Source organism: Triticum dicoccoides, chromosome 6A (assembly GCF_002162155.2).
Source record: "Triticum dicoccoides isolate Atlit2015 ecotype Zavitan chromosome 6A, WEW_v2.0, whole genome shotgun sequence".
NCBI classification, from domain to species: Eukaryota; Viridiplantae; Streptophyta; class Magnoliopsida; order Poales; family Poaceae; genus Triticum; species Triticum dicoccoides.
This window is the reverse complement of record NC_041390.1, coordinates 251,989,046-251,998,332: the sequence shown is the minus strand read 5'-3', so window position 1 is coordinate 251,998,332 and position 9,287 is coordinate 251,989,046.

The following is a 9,287-nucleotide window of genomic DNA, read 5'->3' as shown; positions in this document are numbered from 1 at the left end:
GGGGAGGAAGAGGGGGTCGCGGCGGAGCTCCTGAGCTCAGCGGAGGGGCGAGGGGTGGCCGGTGACGGCTGCTATGGCGAACGGCGGCGATGGTGGTGTTCGGCCGTGAGAGAGAGAGCGAGGGAGAGGAGGGAAGAACCGCGGGAGAGTGGGAGAGAGCAGGGGGAGGGCGTGGCGTCGTCCGGGGCATCGAGACGAGGAGGGGAGGGGCAGGCAGGCAGGCGAGCAGGTGGCGTGGCGCGGTGGCGCGCGCGCGCGCCGGCCACACTCCCCTCCCTCTGTCGAGGACGAAGACGACAGAGGAGGGAGGCGGGCTGGGCCGCCTGCTGGCTGGGCCGGCCAGCTGGCTGGGCTGCACAGGGAGGAGCCCAGGTAAGGTCCTCCCTTTTATTTATTTCTGTTTTTTTAATTTTCTGACATTTTTTTTGATTTAAATAATATATTAAATCATTTATTTACCTTATGCCAATTTTTGCAGGAGCTAGATATATTATTCCAGAGCTCCTTTATAAATGGCATAATATTTGGACATATATTAATATATATAAATAATATATTTCCAATGCAAATATTTATGCATTAATTCCAAATGCCCAAAATAAATACCTATGAGCTCTTAAAAATATTGGTGTGATTTTTATCTCTGTCCAATATTTTCAGAGAGCAACATGAGCATTTTCTTGGACCCTTTTGGAGAAATTTTTATTTGGGTCATTTTTCAGAAATGATTCTGAGGGTTTCACAAATCCCCATTTCAAATTAAATGGAATTTTAAACATGATGCACACACTCTGATGCATGACTAGCTAGGGTGTGACACAGGCCGAAGTGGGGCCTGATGCAGAGGAAGGCCTCGCACATGACTATAAACGCCGAGATGTTGAGGATGAAGTTGGAGGCCAGATCATGAAAGTCCAGCCCATAGTAGAACATGAGCCCACGGACAAACGGGTGGAGGGGAAATCCCAGTCCGCGGATGAAGTGGGTAAGAAAAACTACCCTCTCATGGGGTTTGGGCATGGGGATGAGCTGCCCTGCATCTGGCAGCTGGTGTGCGATATCCGCGGCCAGATATCTGGCTTCCTGTAACTTTGTGATGTTCTCTTCCATGACGGAGGAGACCATCCAGTTGCCTCCCGCTCCGGACATGCTTGGAGTGGTTTGAGAGGAAGGGCGCGAACTTGGGTGCTGGAGCTCGAGTGTGCGAGAATGGGTAAGCAAGGAGGAAGAAGGCGTGGGTAAAAAAGGTGAATCATTGTCCCTTTATAGGGGCGGAAGAGGCGATGTGCCTACCCACTTGCCTGGTAAAATCGCTTATTGCCCAAACGCCGTAATTGATGGCACCATTGGATTACCCATGTCCGTATTGATGAGAATCCCGTAATAAGGGGGACACGATCTCTACTTTGACAAGACGTGTCAAGAAAACCGCCTCGCGTTATGTGCGGTGTTGGTTGAGAAAAACGGTTCGAATAATAACCAGGCCATGACGTGATGTCATGCTGTCGAACATGTCAGTAGATTGGATTTGTGGAAATATTATTCTCTCTACGGTAGTATGTGGAACTTATTTTGCAGAGTCGGACACTATTCTGGTGTTTAAAATCTTCTATGGAGTATTCGGAGGAGGAATCCGCCTTGCAATGACGAAGACAATACTGCGCATCAGACTTATCGTCATTGAAGCCTGGTTCAGGGGCTACTGAGGGAGTCCTGGATTAGGGGGTCTTCGGACAGCCGGACTATATCCTTTGGCCGAACTGTTGGACTATGAAGGTACAAGATTGAAGACTTCGTCCCGTGTCCGGATGGGATTCTCCTTGGCGTGGAAGGCAAGCTAGGCAATACGGATATGTAGATCTCCTCCCTTGTAACCGACCTTGTGTAACCCTAGCCCCCTCAAGTGTCTATATAAACCGGAGGGTTTAGTCCGTAGGACAACATACAATCATACCATAGGCTAGCTTCTAGGGTTTAGCCTCTACGATCTCGTGGTAGATCAACTCTTGTAATACTCATATCATCAAGAACAATCAAGCAGGACGTAGAGTTTTACCTCCATCAAGAGGGCCCGAACCTGGGTAAACATCGTGTCCCCTACCTCCTATTACCATCCACCTTAGACGCACAGTTCGGGACCCCCTACCTGAGATCCGCCGGTTTTGACACCGACACTTGTCCTCAAGCGAAAGCCGATATCAAAAAATATGTCCACATGTTTAGAGATAGAGGTGTTGATAAAATAAAATACGGACATGAGGGCATCATGATCATTCTTATAACATATATATATATATTGTCATACGATTTCTTATGCTAAAGTAAAAATTCAATCACAATTTCAAGTATGAATCAGAAACTTCATTGAAAACTAACAAACTATAATCTCAGTCATTGAAGCAATTGCAATTTATCATAACATCAGAAAGAGTCAATATAATAGCTTTTCAGCAAGTCCACATACTCAACCATCATTTAGTCTTTAATAATTGCTAACACTCACGCAATATTTATGGTTATGAAGTGTTAGTCGGACACAGAGAAAGATAGGGGCTTATAGTTTTGCCTCTCAACCTTTTACCTCAAGGGTAATGTCAACAATAATAGTTCATGAAAACTTACATCGAATTAGCCATATATATAAGGATCTTTCCAACACATTGTGCTAGCCAAAGGATAAAATGTAGAAAGGAAAGGTGAAGATCACCATGACTCTTGTATGAAGTATAAGACAAGAGTAAAAGATAGGCCCTTCGCAGAGTGAAGCAGAGGTTGTCATGTGCTTTTATGGTTGGATGCACAAAATCTTAATGCAAAAGAACGTCACTTTATATTGCCACTTATGATCTGGACCTTTATTATGTAGTCCATTGCTTTTATTTCTTCCACATCACAAGATTGTATAAAGCTTATTTTCTCCACACTAATAAATCATAAATATTTAGAGAGCAATTTTTATTGCTTGCAACAATGACAACTTACTTGAAGGATCTTACTCAATCCATAGGTAGATATGGTGGACTATCATGGCAAAACTGGGTTTAAGGATATTTGGAAGCACAAGTAGTATATCTACTTGGTGCAAAGAATTTGGCTAGCATGAGAGGGAAATGCAAGCTCAACATGTTGGATGATCCATGACAATATAATTTCTTTCAGATGTAAGAAAACATAACTGATAACCCACAAGTATAGGGGATCATAACAGTTTTCGAGGGTAGAGTATTCAACCCAAATTTATTGATTCGACACAAGGGGAGCCAAATAATACTCTCAAGTATTAGCAGCTGAGTTGTCAACTCAACCACACCTGGAAACTTAATATCTGCAGCAAAGTATTTAGTAGCAAAGTAATATGATAGTAGTGGTAACGGTAGCAAAAGGTAACAGTAGCAAAAGTAATGTTTTTGGTATTTTGTAATGATGATAGCAATAGCAACGGAAAAGTAAATAGGCGAAGAATAATATATGGAAAGCTCGTAGGCAATGGATCGGTGATGGAGAATTATGTCGGATGCGGTTCATCATGTAACAATCATAACCTAGGGTGACACAGAACTAGCTCCAGTTCATCAATGTAATGTAGGCATGTATTCCGAATATAGTCATACGTGCTTATGGAAAAGAACTTGCATGACATCTTTTGTCATACCCTCCCATTTGAGTGACACGGAACTAGGCATGTAGGCATTCTTGTCCATCCATTTGGCAAAAAAGAGAAAAAGCCAAACAATCAAGGCAACAAATGGATGTCCTCGAATAAGTAAAATATGTAACCTACATGCTCACACAATAAGATGGCAAATGAAATATGTGGCAAAGCTTGCACAATCACTCTAGCATCTATCAAGCAATTTTGCGATGACTATGTCATCTATATATGAGTACATCGACTGAGGAGTCAAATGAGAACATTTGATCATAGGTCATACTCATCGTTTAAGCACAAGTGGGGTTACCACTTTTACATAATGCATTGTTGTGTTCACATTGTTAGAGTTGCTTTAGCTAAAATGATTAGAGTAAAGCTCCCCCTAGATGTGATATCCCCCCCTAGGAGGGATGAACTAACCTTGGGTTTTGTCGATGATGACTTCATGTAGGTGTTGAAGATGTAGTTGCTCAAAGTTGATGTAGATCATTCGGAGCAATCCTTTGGAGTGAGTTGCACTTCAATACCTACATGGGTTAGTCCCTCAAGGAACAAACAAGGATATCCGTAGACATAGAGTGATATTCACATGACATGATGTCCATGAATGCATTAGGTTACCTTGTTCCTTGTCTTACCAACAAGAGGGTTTGTGACTCCTTGAACTAGTGCAAGATATGGAAGATGTTTGAACTTGTCCTTGCCAAATGATATGAGTGAAGTATGTTGGCGGAGTCACCCTCAAGAACTCTCTAGTTCTTCTTCTTCGGGATCCACACCATCTTGATGGGAATCCTTGGAGTTGTAGTTGTACTTGATGAAGTAGAACTTGATGTAGTCTTGGGAACCCAATTACCAATGCCTTAGGGGCTTCTTCAAATGCATCAATTTCCTCTTGAAGGTTGTCCTTGCCCTTTAGCTTGTGGTCTTGTGGTGGAAGATCATCTTGAGCTTGTATTCCTTGGAAAGAAGTAGGATCATACTTCTCTTGTTGGGGAACAAACTTCGTCTTGGGGTATTGATCTTCTTCCCACTCAACTCCATTGGCATTGAACTTTCCTTCAAAACCAACACCTTGATTCTTCCGGAGTCTTCCTTGCTTGTGTACAGTTTCCTCAAGTTGCTTACTTCCGGCAAGACTCTCGTAAACACCTTTCTCTACAATTCCCTTCAATAAGATATTTTCTTGCTCAAGTGTAACTTGGCTAAGAGAATCATTAGTGGAATCAAGAGAACTACTAGAAGCAACAACATAGGTTTTAGCATGATTATTGTTACTACTAGAAGAAGAATCTTTCTTGTTCTTGTTGCTAGATTTAACTTGTGGCATGTAAGTAGACAAGAGTAACGCTTGGCAATGTAAAAAGAACTTTTCTTGCGAAGATCATCATTGATTGCCTTTAAGAACTCATGCTCTTGCTCAAGGTTGAGCTTTTCAAAGCGTAGCTTCTCATGAGTCTTTAAAAGTTCTCGATGATCTTCCAAGGTAGTTTCATGTGCTAACTTAAGAGTGTTTAGTTATTTAGTTAGACTCTCAATCTCCTTCTTATCATTGTCATTCGTTTGATCTTGATTAGCATGATTAATAGACAGTTCATCATAGTTTTCATAACTAGAGTTGTCAACAAGTAAATCATCATCACCTAGCAAATCATCTTCATCACTATTGAAATCAACATACTCGGGGTGTGATACCTTTGGGCCTTTAGCCATGAAGCATCTTCCAATTCCTTCATTTGGTGAGTCAAATATGTCATAGGAGTTTGTTGACACAAGTGCTAGACCAGCAACACCTTCATCTTGAGTGTATTCAGAGTCGGAGTGGTAACTTCTTTCAGAGTGATTGTCGGAGTCGGAGCCGGATACCCATTCACCAACATGAGCTTGATGTCTTCGTTTTGTTTAGCTCTTTGATGACTTGTCCTTCCTTTCCGAATCCCTGCTTCTCCAAGAGGGTCTTCGCTCATAACGATCATCTCTACTCGTTCTCTCTCTAGGTGGTGATCCTTCTCTTCTACTTCTTCTTTTGGGAGAATCTTCTCTTCTTTTGTAGGGAGCCGTACACTCATTGGAGTAGTGTCCGGGTCTTCCACAATTGTAGCAATTACGTTCATGACTTGAAGACCTTTTGTCATTGTAGGACCTTGACTTGGAACTTCTTTCCTTGCTTCTACTCTTGTAGAACTAGTTGAAGTTCTTCACCATTAGGCTCAATTCTTCATTGAAGGTTTGTTTCTCACTTTATGATGTGGGAGCATCACATGAGGCTTTGTAAGCACCACTTGACTTGTTGTGGGGCTCTTCCTTATCCTTAAGTGACATCTCATGAGCAACAATTCTTCCAATGACTTCTGTTGGCTTGAGGTCTTTGTAATTGGGCATCATTTGCATCAATGTGCACACGGTATCATATTTTCCATCCAAGGCTCTTAGGATCTTCTTGATAATGAATTTGTCGGTCATCTCTTCACTTCCTAAGCCGGCAATCTCATTTGTGATGAGAGCAAGCCTAGAGCACATTTCAGCGACACCTTCACCATCCTTCATTTTGAACTTGTCAAGTTGACTTTGAAGCACATCCAATTTGGATTCCTTGATGGAGTCAGTACCTTCGTGCATATCAATCAGAGTATCCCAAATTTCCTTTGCATTCTCAAGACGGCTGATTTTGTTAAATTCTCCGGGGCACAATCCGTTGAAGAAAATATCACAAGCTTGAGCATTGTATTGCAGCATCTTCAACTCTTCTGTGGTGGATTCACGATTCGGTTCTCTCCCATCAAAGAATTCACCTTGCAAGCCAATACACACAATAGCCCAAATGGCGGGGTTATGTCCAAGAATATGCATTTTCATCTTATGCTTCCAACTAGCAAAATTAGTACCATCGAAGTAAGGACCTCTATGGTGGTAATTTCCCTCGCTAGACGCCATACTCTCCTAGGTTGTGAAACCAAGGCTATGATCACCAAAAGCTATGGAAATCAAAGCAAATGGAGACCAGAGCTCTAATACAAGTTGTAGGATCGAAAGTATGTCTAGAGGGGGTGATTAGACTACTTGACCAAATAATGATGAAAAGAAGACAGGCACAGAGTACAGGAAGCGTAATCACAGGATAACTCAGGATGAAGACAAACAGACTGAAGAAATTGAACTGAGGAAATTGAGAAAGTCTTCAGTCAAAGTCTTAAAATAGAGATATGAACAAACATACAACACAGTTATGAAGAAATGAAAGAGTTGAGGAAATAGAACCAGTAAGCTCGGTGAAGACAATGATTTGGTAGACCAGTTCCAACTGCTGTCTGAGTTGTACGTCTGGTTGGAGCGGCTGAGTATTTAAACTCGAGGACACACAGTCCCGGGCACCCAGTCAAGGACACTTAGTCCAAGACACCCAGTCCTCACCGTATTCTCCTTGAACTAAGGTCACACAGACCTCGTCCAATCACTCATGGTAAGTCTTCAGGCGACTTCCAAACCTTCACAAACTTGGTCACTCGGCGATCCACAATTCCTCTTGGATGCTCTAGACCATGACGCCTAACTGTCTGGAAGAAGCACAGTCTTCAAAGGTAACAAGCGTCGGATCCACTCAGGATCAATCTCTTCAGTGATGCTCAATCACTTGGGGTTTGTAGGTGTTTGGGTTTGGGTTTTTGGTTTTTCCTCACCTGATGATTTTCACTCAAAGTCCTCGGAGGATGGGTTGCTCTCAAATGACAAGTGTCAGTTTCTCTCGGAACAGCCAACCAGCTAGTGGTTGTAGGGGGCAGCTATTTATAGCCTAGGGGGCAGCCCGACATGATAAGACATAAATGCCCTTCAATGATATGACCGTTAGGTGGATAGATATTTTGGGACAGCTGGCGCATAGCACAACAACGGTCGGAATTTTGAGTAGTAAAATCCTCAGGGCTATCATGTTCCTCACTGTGTAGGCAATCCACACTGGCGAATTCCTAACTCCTCAGTCAGGACAAATTCCTCAGAGACCAGAAGAAGTTCATCTCTGTCACTGAAGAAATTGACTGAACTGTATGAGATTTCCAATGGCTTCACTCGAAGGGATTGGTAGGTGTAGGATTTGAGTTGAGCATCACATGGAAAATTTTCCTTAGTATTTCCTCGACCCCCTTTAACAATATGGTGTTTCCTATGACTCAAGAAAGAGAAAAACAAAACTATGAACACGAAAGTCTTCAAGCTTCATATTTCTCGCATGAATATCAAGTCTTCATGGACACACCAATTTCTTCACTTTCAAAGTCTTCATGAAAGTCTTCAGAAATACTAAAATCTTCAGTCGAAGATATTAATTTTTAGGGGTCGACTTTTCCTGTAAATATCAAACTCCTCATAGACTAATAGACCTGTGTACACTCACACACGCATTAGTCCCTTAACCTATAAGTCTTCAATACACCAAAATCACTAAGGGGCACTAGATGCACTTATAGCTAGTGAATATTTCGTCGACTCCCCTAGGGTTCTAGAAATATTGGGGTATTTATAGAGCAAAGAGGCGGTCCGGGGGGCACCCGAGGTGGGCACAACCCACCAGGGCGCGCCTGGGTCTCCTGGCACTCCCTGGTGGGTTGTGCCTCCCTCGGGGCACCCCCAGGCGCAGCCAGGGCCCGTTGTGTTCCTTTTGGCCCATAAAAACTCTTCGTAAAGTTTCGTGGCATTTGGACTCCGTTTGATATTGATTTTCCGCGATGTAAAAAACATGGAAAAAACAGCAACTGGCACTTGGCACTATGTCAACACGTCAGTACCAAAAAATGATATAAAATGACTATAAAATGATTATAAAACATCCATGATTGATAATATACAGCATGGAACAATAAAAAATTATAGATACGTTGGAGACGTATCAACATGCCCAAGCTTAACTCCTAGTCGTCCTCGAGTAGGGAAGTGATAAAAACAGAATTTTTGATGTGGAATGCTGCCTAACATGTCATATCATATTTCTTTCTTTATAGCATGGACATTTGGACTTTTATATTGTTCGAAGCAATAGTCTAGTTTTGACATGATAATTTAAATACTCAAGCATATCAACAAGCAACCATGTCTTTCAAAATATCAACGCTAAAATAAGTTATCCCTAGCCCATCATGCTCAACCATTGATCCATTAATGAAACAAACTCGCATATTAGCTATGTCCAATACTCAAGTATGATCATATTGCCTCCTAGTTGGTGCTTTTTATAAGATAAAATGGAGACTCAAATTCAAAATAAAAATTGCATAAAGTAAAAGATAGGCCCTTCGCGGAGGGAAGTAGGGATTTGTAGAGGTGCCAGAGCTCAAAGCGAAGAACTTAGAGATAAAAACATTTTGGGAGGTGTATCCATCCCACCGACGAAAACAACTTAGAGTTCCCAATACTTTCCATGCATAGATATATCATAGGTGGTTCCCAAACAGAAAATAAAGTTTATTCCTTTTTCCACCATACTTTCACTTTCCATGGCTAACCGTATCCATGGGTGCCCTCCATACCAACACTTTCCAAGGAATTTATTATTTGACAACATAAAGTCAATTCATTTTTTGCATTTCAGGACTGGGCATCCCTAATACCTTTGCCTTACTCTCGTGTAATGACAAGTGAATAA